We start from the raw sequence: 14,207 nt of genomic DNA, 5'->3' as shown, positions 1-14,207 counted from the left end.
TTTAGGTCTGGCCCTAAATGAACGATCAGCCGATGACACGATCATCGGCTGATCGTTCTCTCTATTTCACCGAACGATAATCGGCTGAATCGGGCCAAATGGGGCCGATCCGGCCGATTATCGTTACCGTGGAATAGGGCCCTTAGTTATAGTAATAGAAATGTCGCTGACATGTGGGTACAGACTATTCATTGATTTGGATCTGCATGGCGGTTTGGGTCAGCGGGATGTGAAAGTGAGCATATTCAACCATTTATTGCACAACCACAGATGGGATTCATTGTATTATAATTTATTGTTTTCAGACGTATTCCATTAAGCCGTTGTTGACTTCGTAAAATAGATAAAAAAGGAGAAATTTTCTTCCTGTGTGAAGATATCACTGCATGGACTTGTAGTGCTGATGCCTGGGGCAGCCGTGATGTGACACAGTTCCCTGTCCTGTCTTCTGGCTGAGCTGCATTATCAGAGGGAAGTTCAAGGGTTTTATTATTGTGTTTGCTGGGGGCAACCAGGGATAAAGCATCTGTCTGTTGCTCTGTGGATTTCCATGGCAACAGACTACATCTAAATATGTGTAGTCTGAACCTGAAGTCACCTTCCCATTCATGGTTCCCTTTCCCATTCATGGTTCCCCTTCATCTTCCGGACATATATTTCACTATAGGGTCTGATTAGACAGGGTTTAGAAAGTCGGGTATTGGAGATTAAATAGAGATATACCAGTCTGCACATGATCTGTATACACAAAAGAATATTTTGAATTAAATTCAAACTAGTTTTAATTAAAGTTTTTTAGTGCAATTTTTAAAAATTTTTACATTTCAGTATTTTTATTTAATTTTTTTTCTTTAAGCGTGCAACGAATCTTTCAGCCACAAGGATATGAGCCTGCGTTCTGCTGCCACCTATTGGAACTGATAGTAGAGTGCAAGCTCCATTTTGCTTACTTTTCTCTTTTCCCTTGGAGCATTGCATGGCCTGTGAGAGTCTTTACACCAATTTGATTTGCTCCTAATTAAGCAGCATAATTAAATCTATTATTAAGTGTTTTATGATTTTAATATTAGGAATAGAAACTCAAAGGATAAAATAATAATAAAAATAATAATAATAATAATAATAATCTGCAAAAAAATGAAATTTACTAAGGGCTCTACACCTATATTTAGGAGAATAATTGGATTTTGACCTGTTCTTTTTATGAACCAGTATTCGTTTTGCAAATATATTTTTTAGATGTTGCTTTTTTTTAATCTGCCTGTTGTGAGTATTCACTCAAAGATTCACACATATATTGGATTTGCACCCAATTTATCATTTGGAACATTTTAAAAATTCGCAAAACTGGTACGGGCCTACGTCTGGTCAGTACTGGTGCAGGCCTCCTTCTGGTCAGTACTGGTGCAGGCCTACGTCTGGTCAGTAATGGTGCAGGCCTCCATCTGGCCTGTACTGGTGCAGGCTTACGTCTGGTCAGTACTGGTGCGGGCCTACGTCTGGTCAGTACTGGTGCGGGCCTACGTCTGGTCAATACTGGTGCAGGCCTACGTCTGGTCAATACTGGTGCAGGCCTCCTTCTTGTCAATACTGGTGCGGGCCTACGTCTGGTCAGTACTGGTGCGGGCCTACGTCTGGTCAGTAATGGTGCGGGCCTACGTCTGGTCAGTACTGGTGCCGGCCTACGTCTGGTCAGTACTGGTGCCGGCCTATGTCTGGTCAGTACTGGTGTGGGCCTTAGTCTGTCAGTACTGGTGCCGGCATATGTCTGGCAAGTACTTTAGCGGGCCTACGTCTGGTCAGTACCGGTGCGGGCCTACGTCTGGTCAGTATTGGTGCAGGCTTACGTCTGGTCAGTACTGGTGCAGGTTTACATCTGGTCAGTAATGGTGCAGGCCTCCATCTGGTCAGTACTGGTGCAGGCCTCCATCTGGTCAGTACTGGTGCAGGCTTACGTCTGGTCAGTACTGGTGCTGGTTTACGTCTGGTCAGTACTGGTGCAGGCTTACATCTGGTCAGTACTGGTGCAGGCTTACGTCTGGTCAGTAATGGTGCAGGCTTACGTCTGGTCAGTACTGGTGCCGGCCTACGTCTGGTCAGTATTGGTGCAGGCTTACGTCTGGTCAGTACTGGTGCGGGCTTACGTCTGGTCAGTACTGGTGCGGGCTTACGTCTGGTCAGTACTGGTGCAGGCTTACGTCTGGTCAGTAATGGTGCAGGCCTCCATCTGGCCAGTACTGGTGCAGGCTTACGTCTGGCCAGTACTGGTGCAGGTTTACGTCTGGTCAGTACTGGTGCAGGCTTACGTCTGGTCAGTACTGGTGCAGGTTTACGTCTGGTCAGTAATGGTGCAGGCCTCCATCTGGTCAGTACCAGGTGATTTTGTTTGAGATTTTAAACAAATTTTTCAATATTTTGTTTAATTAGTTTAAAAAAAAAAAACGAAAATTCCCCAAATTAAAAAAAAAAAGCAAAATCTCCTTTGTCTAAATAAAATACAATAAAACATTTAGTAAATTCTACAAATTTCTATATACGGTTTTTCTGCTTTGTGTATAAACTGTAGCGCAGTAGAGAGATGGTCCCCATGTACATTAGTTCCTTCCACCATTGGGACTGTCTTATTCCCCTACTTCAGTCTTATAGGAAGCCGATGCAGCTTTCAGTTTACCCCCCTCTGCGTGACCCTAAAGGGCAGAATCATCTATATGAGAAAGTTGTGACATAACCGCATATGACTCCCGTGTTTTCCCTGCTATATTTTTAGCCCTTTAAGGCCAGTTATCACTTTTTTTTAGCCCAATCAGCTAAATCTCCCAGGATGCAACGTTGCTGTTTTATTTTCCCATTGATCCTAAATAAGGGCTGAGGCCATATGACAAACGTCAGCCGTGCATTGATGTCCGAGCTGAGAAGCGCCAGGCTATGTATATATTTCCACACAATGTCACGGGAAACCAGAGACTTCTCAAAACTAACCCAACTTTTTTTTTTACTTTTTTACCCATAGTCTCGCCCTTCGAGAAGAATTTTTGGCCCGAAGCCACCAGATAAATTTCTCATCCTTGTAAACATTGCCCTGGGATGCGAGCTGCCCACAGGATGGGCTGGGCACTCGTGTCTTATCTGGGAGACAACAAACCCCTGGAAGGAAAAATCCCAACATCAATCCTTTCTCTTTCTTCGGTACATTGCCGTAAACAGAACAATCGCAGCTCCTGTGTTTTTGTTCCACTTTCCTGTATACTCTCAGGACGGCTATTCATACGTTTCCCTAAAGCCTTATGTTGTGTATAGCAATGCATAAGCTATTTCTTAAAGGAGCAGTGTGAGAAAAGAACAGCGCCCCTCTTGTCCATAGGCTGTGTCTGGTATTGCAGCTTAGTCCATTCACATACATAAGGGTGGGTTCAGACTGAGGGATTCTCGCGGAAAATGTGCGCAGAATTCCGTCAGCTGTCCGTCTGCACATCTGAGCGTCTTTCCGCCGGCCGCATAGACACTATTCTATGGGCCGGCGTATTCCGCTATACGCTGAAAGAAGCCGGCGGAAAAGCGCGTGCCCGTGCGGGAGGACAGCTGACGGAATTCCGCTGAAATTTTCCGCGAGAATTCCTCAGTCTGAATCCACCCTAAGAGTTGTTTAAAGGAGACCTGTCGACCCCCGCGCTGGGGTGACAGGCTCCGGACCCCCAGATAGATCCCCTTATAGTTACCTCATGTCGCTGAGTCCCGCTGCCGGAGCCGGTCCCGGGACGGAGATATCCCATTCAGAAGCCGGCGCGCGCGCTGTGGAGAGAGGTCCGGCGTCCATAGAGAATGAATGGAGCCGTGCGCGCGCAGCAGAGATGAGTCCGGCTCCATTCATTCTCTATGGATGCTGGACTCATCTCCACAGCGCGCACCGTCTTCTCACCGGGATATCTCCGTCCCGGGACCGGCTCCGGCAGCGGGACTCAGCGACATGAGGAAAGTATAAGGGGATCTATCTGGGGGTCGGGAGCCTGTCACCCCGGCGCGGGGGGTGACAGGTCCTCTTTAAAGCAACTGCTCAGACTGCAATGCACTGATATACTGTACCTGTAAATGGAAAGAACCCAAGAGAGACTATTACCAAAGGTGATGAGTGGTGGAAACAATGTGTAAGGGCCCTTTTACACAGAAAGGTTATCTGACAGATTATCTGCCAAAGATTTGAAGCCAAAGCCAGGACTGGATTTGAAAAGAGGAGAAATCTCAGGCTTTCCTTTATGACCTGTTCTCTGTTTATAGTCTGTTCCTGGTTTTGGCTTCAAATTTTTGGCAGATAATCTGTCAGATAATCTTTCTGTGTAAAAGGGCCCTAAGAGACTGCTACAGGTGATGACTGGTGGAAACAATGTGTAAGAGACTGCTACAGGTGATGACTGGTGGAAACAATATGTAAGAGACTGCTACAGGTGATGAGTGGAGGAAACAATGTGTAAGAGACTGCTACAGGTGATGACTGGAGGAAACAATGTGTAAGAGACTGCTACAGGTGATGACTGGTGGAAACAATGTGTAAGAGACTGCTACAGGTGATGAGTGGAGGAAACAATATGTAAGAGACTGCTACAGGTGATGAGTGGAGGAAACAATATGTAAGAGACTGCTACAGGTGATGAGAGGTGGAAACAATGTGTAAGAGACTGCTACAGGTGACGAGCGGAGGAAACAATGTGTAAGAGACTGCTACAGGTGATGAGTGGTGGAAACAATGTGTAAGAGACTGCTACAGGTGATCATTGGTGGAAACAATATGTAAGAGACTGCTACAGGTGATGACGGGTGGAAACAATGTGTAAGAGACTGCTACAGGTGATGACTGGTGGAAACAATATGTAAGAGACTGCTACAGGTGATGAGTGGTGGAAACAATGTGTAAGAGACTGCTACAGGTGATGAGCGGAGGAAACAATGTGTAAAAGACTGCTACAGGTGATGAGTGGTGGAAACAATGTGTAAGAGACTGCTACAGGTGATGAGTGGAGGAAACAATGTGTAAGAGACTGCTACAGGTGATGAGTGGAGGAAACAACATGTAAGAGACTGCTACAGGTGATGAGTGGTGGAAACAACGTGTAAGAGACTGCTACAGGTGATGAGTGAAGGAAACAATGTGTAAGAGACTGCTACAGGTGATGAGTGGAGGAAACAATGTGTAAGAGACTGCTACAGGTGATGAGTGGAGGAAACAATGTGTAAGAGACTGCTACAGGTGATGAGTGGAGGAAACAATGTGTAAGAGACTGCTACAGGTGATGAGTGGTGGAAACAATGTGTAAGAGACTGCTACAGGTGATGAGTGGAGGAAACAATGTGTAAGAGACTGCTACAGGTGATGAGTGGAGGAAACAATGTGTAAGAGACTGCTACAGGTGATGAGTGGAGGAAACAATGTGTAAGAGACTGCTACAGGTGATGAGTGGAGGAAACAATATGTAAGAGACTGCTACAGGTGATGACTGGTGGAAACAATGTGTAAGAGACTGCTACAGGTGATGACTGGTGGAAACAATGTGTAAGAGACTGCTACAGGTGATGAGCGGAGGAAACAATGTATAAGAGACTGCTACAGGTGATGACTGGTGGAAACAATGTGTAAGAGACTGCTACAGGTGATGAGTGAAGGAAACAATGTGTAAGAGACTGCTACAGGTGATGACTGGTGGAAACAATGTGTAAGAGACTACTATAGGTGATGAGAGGTGGAAACAATGTGTAAGAGACTGCTACAGGTGATGACTGGTGGAAACAATGTGTAAGAGACTGCTACAGGTGATGACTGGTGGAAACAATGTGTAAGAGACTGCTACAGGTGATGAGTGGTGGAAACAATGTGTAAGAGACTGCTACAGGTGACGAGCGGAGGAAACAATGTGTAAGAGACTGCTACAGGTGATGAGTGGTGGAAACAATATGTAAGAGACTGCTACAGGTGACGAGCGGAGGAAACAATGTGTAAGAGACTGCTTCATAGTGTAAGAGGTCATGACCTCTGAGATAATCAATACACGTGTCTCCTGAAATTCTCTGTGCTGCTGGGGCCCTGTTTCTATTTCTATGCAACGCTGAGTGTCTGACATCCACAAGATCAGCAGTGCACGCTCTTCTCCTAAGATACTCTGTGCTATTGTGAACCCTGCACCTTCTATTACGTAACAACCAATAAGATCAGCACAGTCCTCTCCTGATATCCTCTGTGCTGCTGGGCACTTTGCTCCGTCTACATGGCTGGAGAGATATCCTGGCATCAGAATCATCAGGAGCTGTGAAATACGCTGCTATGGAGCAGTAGTATACAGGTGTCACCAGCCGCTGCATATTCTCACCTGGTCAGTATTCAGTCTTGCGGGTCAGATATAACCGTGACAAGATGACATTTATAGTGATAGGCGGCACAGTACACCGACCTGGGAGACTCTGTCACTCCATAAGTATAACACTGAGAGGTAAAGAATCCAAAGCGCAGAAGACACAGACAACACAACCAATCTACAGCGAAAGCGTCCAAAAATACCCCGCAAAACATCATCAACTCTCACAATAGAAAGGATAACGTGCGGTACGTTTTATAGAGCAGAGAGTCGCTGCAGGAAAATGACCGCGCTAAGAATATCCCAATATAAACTGGGGAGAGAGAGGAAAACACTGGTTCTACCAGCCAAATATATATCATATACAGGAGGAACCCAGGTTATACCAGCTGTACATATATCATTATATACAGTATATACCCAGGTTATACCAGCTGTACATATATAATTATATACAATATATACCTAGGTTATACCAGCTGTACATACATAATTATATACAGTATATACCCAGGTTATACCAGCTGTATATATATATAATTATATACAGGAGATCCCCAGGTTATACCAGCTGTGTATATATACTATTTACAGGAGATACCCAGGTTATACCAGCATGCTCCATATCACTATATATAGGACATGTATAACTATACCAAGTATATAACTATATACACAACTAAGCTCAATTATAGTGCCCAGCAGCTTATATCCAGAGTATCCATCATGTGCAGTACAGGCAGCAGCTAGACAGCCAGGAGTGAAGGCCAAGGTGGCCCCACAGATGGTCAATTGGGTTCAAATCTGGGAAAATCATGGTGAGCCCACCATTGGGAGGTCTTGGTCCTGCTCTTCCAACAAGGGTTGGACATTTCTAGCCATGTGACGTATAGCATTGTCTTGCCAAAAGACCCCCATCTGCCCCGGGGGAGACAATCAGCATGTATAGGTATATGTGATCTTCAGAGAGGGATTCATACCCAAATCATCTGAGAGTGGTTACACATTGAGTGGCACTGAGAATACCATGAGAACATCCCCAGAACATAACAGTACCCCCACCAGCTTGTGTTCCTCCAGCAATGGCTGCTGGCTGTCTGTTTTCTAACATTTCTGCCCTGATGCCAAAGTCTATCATTTCCATGAAGCAGAAAACGTGACTCATCGAATACAACCCATTAACAATCACTGGAGAAGACGACTCTTTACCGATCATCAGAGAAGACAATTACCGATCCTCAGTGAATACAACCTTTTACCAACCAGTGGAGAAGACAACCCCTTTACCAATCATTGGAGAAGACAACTCTTTACCGATCATCAGAGAAGACAGCCCTTTACCGATCATCAGAGAAGACAACCCCTTTACCAATCATTGGAGAAGACAACTCTTTACCGATCATCAGAGAAGACAACCCCTTTACCAATCATTGGAGAAGACAACTCTTTACCGATCATCAGAGAAGACAACCCCTTTACCAATCATTGGAGAAGACAACTCTTTACCGATCATCAGAGAAGACAGCTCTTTACCGATCATACATTTTACCCATCTACTCAGGTCAGGGCACCAGAAAATGGATCCCGCTGACCCACACCACGACCTGCAACTATATTCCAGCTCTGCACTGTGAACCAGGCCCGGACTGAAAATGTGGCAAACCAGGCAAATGCCTACTGGGCCGCCCAGATTGCCAGTCCATGGAATTAAATGGTGCTTTTAAAAACCTGACTGTCAGCACCACAGCTGCCTGTTGCTGGGCTGCTAATCAGCTGTTGAGGGCCGCTGCCGGACAATTGTCACACATTGAGCACCACCACACGTATACAAGTGTAGCTTAATGACTCAATGACGTGTTGACACGTGGCTCACTCTCCCAGCGGGGAGACTCCTCAGCAGCTGATTAGCAGTACATCGGTGGGGGGCCGTGGCTCTGCCTATTACTTTTAAATGATAACACTGATATCATAAGAACATGCTCTTGGAGCCTCAACACCAACATTCTCACCAATCAGACCTTCTGACATGTCTCATCTTTGGTATAACAAAAAAGAAGAGCCCGTGGAGCCTCATTTAAGAGTCTTGAAACTCAGGACTAGCCAGATATCCCTCCGGGAAGGGCGCAGCCAAGGGGTGGCTCCTGTAGGGAAAACACCAAAATCACCATATTAAGTGGCCCTATATGTCAATGTAATGACAATGTAATCCACAGACAGCTGTTTCGGGGTGTTGCCCCTCATCAGTGTGGAGAAGGATTCTGGCTAGTCCCGTGTTTCAAGACTCTTAAAGTGTCACTGTTGTTTAATTTTTTTATTTATTTTGCAGAAATCAATAGTACAGGCAATTTTAAGAAACTTTGTAATTGGTTTTCTTATCCAAAAAATGCATTTTTATCATGAAAAAGCAGTTTGAAGCTCTCCCCCCTGTCTTCATGGTTCTCTATAGAGAGGGGAGGGGTGGAGGGAGATGAGGCACCAAAACAGGACAACAAAGAGTTAATTTACAGCTACATCACCAGGCTATCTCCTCTGAAGTCAGCACTGACCTCTCTGACCTCTGAATACCGGCTTTGACAAAAGTCCCGCTGTGTAATCCTTTGTTCTCTGCTGCCGACTAATCTCCCCCTTCCCCTCTCCATAGGTTATACAGGGCCCGACTGATGTAAAAAAGAGTCAAGATTTCCGGATAATGAGCAGTGAATGAGGGGGGAGGGGGGGGGGAGGGGGGGTGGGCCTGGGAAAAGTCTTTTTGAATGCAGATAATGGCATATTTGCCTAATAAACATAATTACAAAGTTTCTTAAAATCGCCTGGACTATTGATTTCTGGAGAAAAAAAAACGACAGTGGCGCTTTAAATGAGGTTCCACGGGTTCTTCTTTTGCATATTCATGTTTCCCAGGGGGCAATGCAGCTAGGATTTCACTAAATTGAGCGCTTTAACCAGCAGCCAGCAGTGTTATCTTTGTCTGGTCTCCCCGAGATCAGTGATCTTTTTTTCTTAAATCTTTGGTATAACAGACACGCATGAAAAATTTAAAAAAAGGTATCATACGTCATTCAAGCATAAGACTAGTATAAGTATCATTCAAGTATAAGACAAAATAAAATATATGAAAAAGCTCAAAGATCTGGAATGAAGAGGGGTAAAACGTAAAAAAAATCCTGCAGGTAACAAAACTCAAATGAATTGGCATAATTTGTAATTGGTCGCATTACCGCCAGCAGCCTGCAGGTGTCGCTCCTGCAGTGCACAGATCACTGTAACCAAGCTGTGTAATGTAAAAGCTGCTATCAGGCCTGGTTCACACCTGTATCCCTCTATAGACTGACTGCTAGAATGGAAAATATTAGTATGTCTGATCTGCCATGCATACGTGTCTGCAGGGGCGTACAATCCATGTGGCTCTCCCCCTAACAGGTTATATGGTCTGTATGTAATGCTGTCTGCCATCTACTGGTGGAAGGGGAACATTACATGGAAGATATTCACCTCCCACCAGTAGATGGCAGCAACATTACCTGCAGAGTCATGGCGGGAGGATCTGGCCTGTCCTGCTGTGCCCAATACCCCCTGGCAGAAAGAACCAGCAGAGGAGGTGTGTGTGTATGTAAGGGGGAGATTTATCAAACATGGTGTAAAGTGAAACTGGCTCAGTCGCCCCCGGCAACCAATCAGATTCCACCTTTCATTCCTCACAGACTCTTTACAAAATAAAAGATGGAATCTGATTGGTTGCTAGGGGCAACTGAGCCAGTTTCATTACATTACACGTACTGTCCACCCGCTTTTGGACCCCTCTATATATGCATGTATGTTGCAGTGTATATATGTCTGTGTGTACGTATACCTGTACACGTCTAAATGTATATATCAGTGTGTGAACACGCGTGAAAATGTATATTTTTTGTCTTGTATCACTGTGTGTGTGAACATATATACAATGTTTGTGTATTTTGTAAATACCGCAGCTTGTACAGTGTATATATTAGGTATATACCATACATAGGTGGTCTGGCTTCATTCATAGTGTCTGTAAGGTCCAGAGCTGGGGGCTCCCACATGATGGAATACGGCAGACCCCCTTAAAGAGGAACTATAAGCAAGTTAGATGAATCTAACCTGCTGATAGTCCCCTACAGCACGGGGGACGCTGAGGAGGAGGGTGTGTATGTTACCTTCCTCCTCGGTGCTGGTCCCGCTCTGTTAGTCGGGGTAATCTCTGTTCCGGAGCACTGTTAGGAGCAGTGCCGGCCTGTTCGTCATAATGATAATCAATGGAGGGGCGGGCCGAATGACGTGGCATTGCTCCTAAGGGTGCTCCGGAGGAGAGTTTACCCCGACTAACAGAGTGGAAGCGGCACCAAGAAGGAACGTAACACCCACACCCTCCTCCTCAGCGTCCTGGGCGCTATAGAGAGATTCGTCTAACCTGCTGATAGTTCCTTTATAAAGGGGCAGCTTGTGTAATGTGACTGCTGCCCCGTCCGGCCCGTATACAATGTGAGACAAAGAGAACTGTGCATCACATGACAGCGACCTGTGGTAACAGAGATCGCTGGTCACCGACTGACTGCGGCCTGAGGTAACGAGATCACCGGTCACTGACTGACTGCGGCCTGAGGTAACAGAGAACGGCGGTCACTGACTGACTGCGGCCTGAGGTAACGAGATCACCGGTCACTGACTGACTGCGGTCTGAGGTAACAGAACGGTGGTCACTGACTGACTGCGGCCTGAGGTAATGGGGAACAGCGGCAAATGACTGACTGCAGACTGGAGATGGAGATGGTAATGGAGATCGCTGGTCAATGACTGTGGCCTGAGGTAATGGAGATCACCGGTCACTGACTGACTGCGGCCTGAGGTAACGAGGAACAGTGGCCACTAACTGACTGCGGCCTAAACGCTAAGAAAAGACATGGCGGCCGCGAGACGACTATATCCCCCCACACTGTATATACAGGGATGAGGGGAGTGTGTGCTATATCCCCCCACACTGTATATACAGGGATGATGGGAGTGTGCGCTATATCCCCCCACACTGTATATACAGGGATGAGGGGAGTGTGCGCTATATACCCCCACACTGTATATACAGGGATGATTGGAGTGTGCGCTATATACCCCACACTGTATATATAGGGATGATGGGAGTGTGCGCTATATCCCCCCACACTGTATATACAGGGATGAGGGGAGTGTGCGCTATATACCCCCACACTGTATATACAGGGATGATGGGAGTGTGCGCTATATACCCCCACACTGTATATACAGGGATGATGGGAGTGTGCGCTATATCCCCCCCCACACTGTATATACAGAGATGATGGGAGTGTGCGCTATATACCCCCGCACTGTATATACAGGGATGATGGGAGTGTGCGCTATATCCCTCCCCCACACTGTATATACAGAGATGATGGGAGTGTGCGCTATATCCCTCCCCCACACTGTATATACAGGGATGATGGGAGTGTGCGCTATATCCCCCCACACTGTGTATACAGGGATGATGGGAGTGTGCGCTATATCCCTCCACATTGTATATACAGGCATGATGGGAGTGTGCGCTATATCCCTCCACATTGTATATACAGGCATGATGGGAGTGTGCGCTATATCCCCCCACACTGTATATACAGGGATGATGGGAGTGTGCGCTATATCCCCCCACACTGTATATACAGGGATGATGGGAGTGTGCGCTATATCCTCCCACATTGTATATACAGGGATGATGGGAGTGTGCGCTATATCCCCCCACATTGTATATACAGGGATGATGGGAGTGTGCGCTATATCCGGCTATATAGATGCGGCTATATAGATGTGTGATAGTCATCAATAGAGATGAGCGAACCGGGTTTGAGTCGATCCGAACCCGATCGTTCGGCATTTGATTAGCTGGGGCTGCTGAACTTGGATAAAGCTCTAAGGTTGTCTGGAAAACACGGATACAGCCAATGACTATATCCATGATTTCCACATAGCCTTAGGGCTTTATCCATGTTCAGCAGCCACCGCTAATCAAATGCCGAAAGTTCGGGTTCGGATGGACTCCAGCATTCTCCAGGTTCGCTCATCTCTAGTCATCAATGTATTGGGAAAAGAATCACAGACAATCGGCTTAGATACTCCATCTCTGCAGACAGTATCCCTCATGATACGCTTAGATACACAAGCTCAATAGACAGTATAACACCTGATAGATTTGGATACATCGGTGTCATACATCTTAGGGTCAGATACTGCAGCACAGAAGGCCATATATTACACAGGATAGAGTTAGATACACCAACTCATGAGATTGTATCACACATCATAGACTGAAATATTCTGGCTCAGCAGAACACTTGATAGGCTTAGATACATTGGCTCATTAGAAAGTATCACACATGACAGACACCGGTGCATTGGCTTATCTGGCAGTATCACACCTGAGAGAATTGGATACATCAGCTCTGCAAACAATATAGCATGTGAGAGGCTTAGATACACCAATATACAATCAGTATTGCACATAAAAGACGCTTAGATACAGAAGTTGACCAGAGCATAGTGCACATGATAGGCTTGGATACACGCATTTCAACTCATAAAAGACTTAGATACAGCAGTTCAATAGACAACCGACAGTATCACATGATAGACTTAGATACAGAGGCTCCGCAGACAGAATTACACATGATAAGCTTGGATACAGCGGCTCAGCAGATTGTTACACATGATAGGCTTAGATACAGCAGACAGTATCGCCCGTGATAAGTTTATGTACTTTAAGTCAGCAGACAGTATTACATATGACAGGCTTAGATACAGCGGCTTAGCAGACTCTTACACATGACAGGCTTAGATACAGCAGACAGTATTATATATGATAAGTTTAGATACATCTGCTCATCAGACAGTATTACATTTGACAGGCTTAGATACAGCGGCTTAGAAGAAAGTATCACCATTGACAGGCTTAGATACAGCATCTCAGCAGACAATATCACACATGATCGGCTTAGATACATCATCTCAGCAGAGTGTATCACACATGATTGGCTTAGATACATGGGATGGTAATACAGTAGGATACAGATGTTGCTGACACCGTATCCCACATTGCTCATTACTTACAACACGTGTAGACGGGTCCGGCCGCAGATGAGAAAATGACAGGAGGGTCTGCAGCCTGCGAGCAGCTCGGATACAGGATCCAGCCCTCCGTTTACTTTGACATTGACGTCAGCTGTTCCTCTGTATCCTCTGCTAAGTTTGGGTAAAGGACGTCCTTAAAAGACAAGAAAAAAAAAAAGTGCATGTCTGGGAACTGCTGGACGGTGTCCTGACATTGGCTCGGTGACTTAGAGAAGATGGGAAGGGAAGCCGGGACCTAACCACAGACGTCCCCGCACCTGACTGTCAGTGACATCACACGCTGCTATATACTATAAATACCTGCTGCACATGGAAATTATATATAGGGAGATCCCAGAGCAAGTGTGACCACATTACAGTATCAGTACCAGGACATGACATGAAGGAAAAGCCAAGAACGGAGGGGAAGGGGAGAGAAGAGGCCTGCATGCTGCAGCTCAGCACGGTCTCTACGACTCCTAACCTAAAAGGGGTACTCCGGCAATAAATAGTTTTTTTCAAATTAACTAGTGTCAGAAAGTTACACAGATTTGTAATTTACTCCTATTTAAAAATGTCCAGTCTTCTGGTACTTATCAGCTGCTGTTTGTCCTGCAGGAAGTGATGTATTCTTTCCAGTCTGACACAGTGCTCTCTGCTGCCCCCTCTGTCCATGTCAGCAACTGTCCAGAGCAGGAGAGGTTTTCTATGGGGATTTGCTGCTGCTCTGGACAGTTC

At 45.8% G+C, this 14,207-nt stretch overlaps 1 protein-coding gene across 1 annotated transcript in view; it reads right to left on the bottom strand.

Annotated features, from left to right (window-relative positions):
* GPR20 (G protein-coupled receptor 20) overlaps positions 1-13,574 on the bottom strand; it is a 51,034-nt gene extending 37,460 nt beyond the window's left edge. The window contains exon 1 of the mRNA XM_069959806.1: positions 13,470-13,574. The gene's annotated coding sequence lies outside the window, so the exon portion shown is untranslated. The remainder of the gene's footprint in view (positions 1-13,469) is intronic.
* Positions 13,575-14,207: the final 633 nt, after the last annotated feature.

Source organism: Dendropsophus ebraccatus, chromosome 2 (assembly GCF_027789765.1).
Source record: "Dendropsophus ebraccatus isolate aDenEbr1 chromosome 2, aDenEbr1.pat, whole genome shotgun sequence".
Taxonomy (NCBI): Eukaryota; Metazoa; Chordata; class Amphibia; order Anura; family Hylidae; genus Dendropsophus; species Dendropsophus ebraccatus.
Note: the sequence above shows the minus strand (reverse complement) of the source record. Positions and strands in the feature narration are given on the sequence as shown.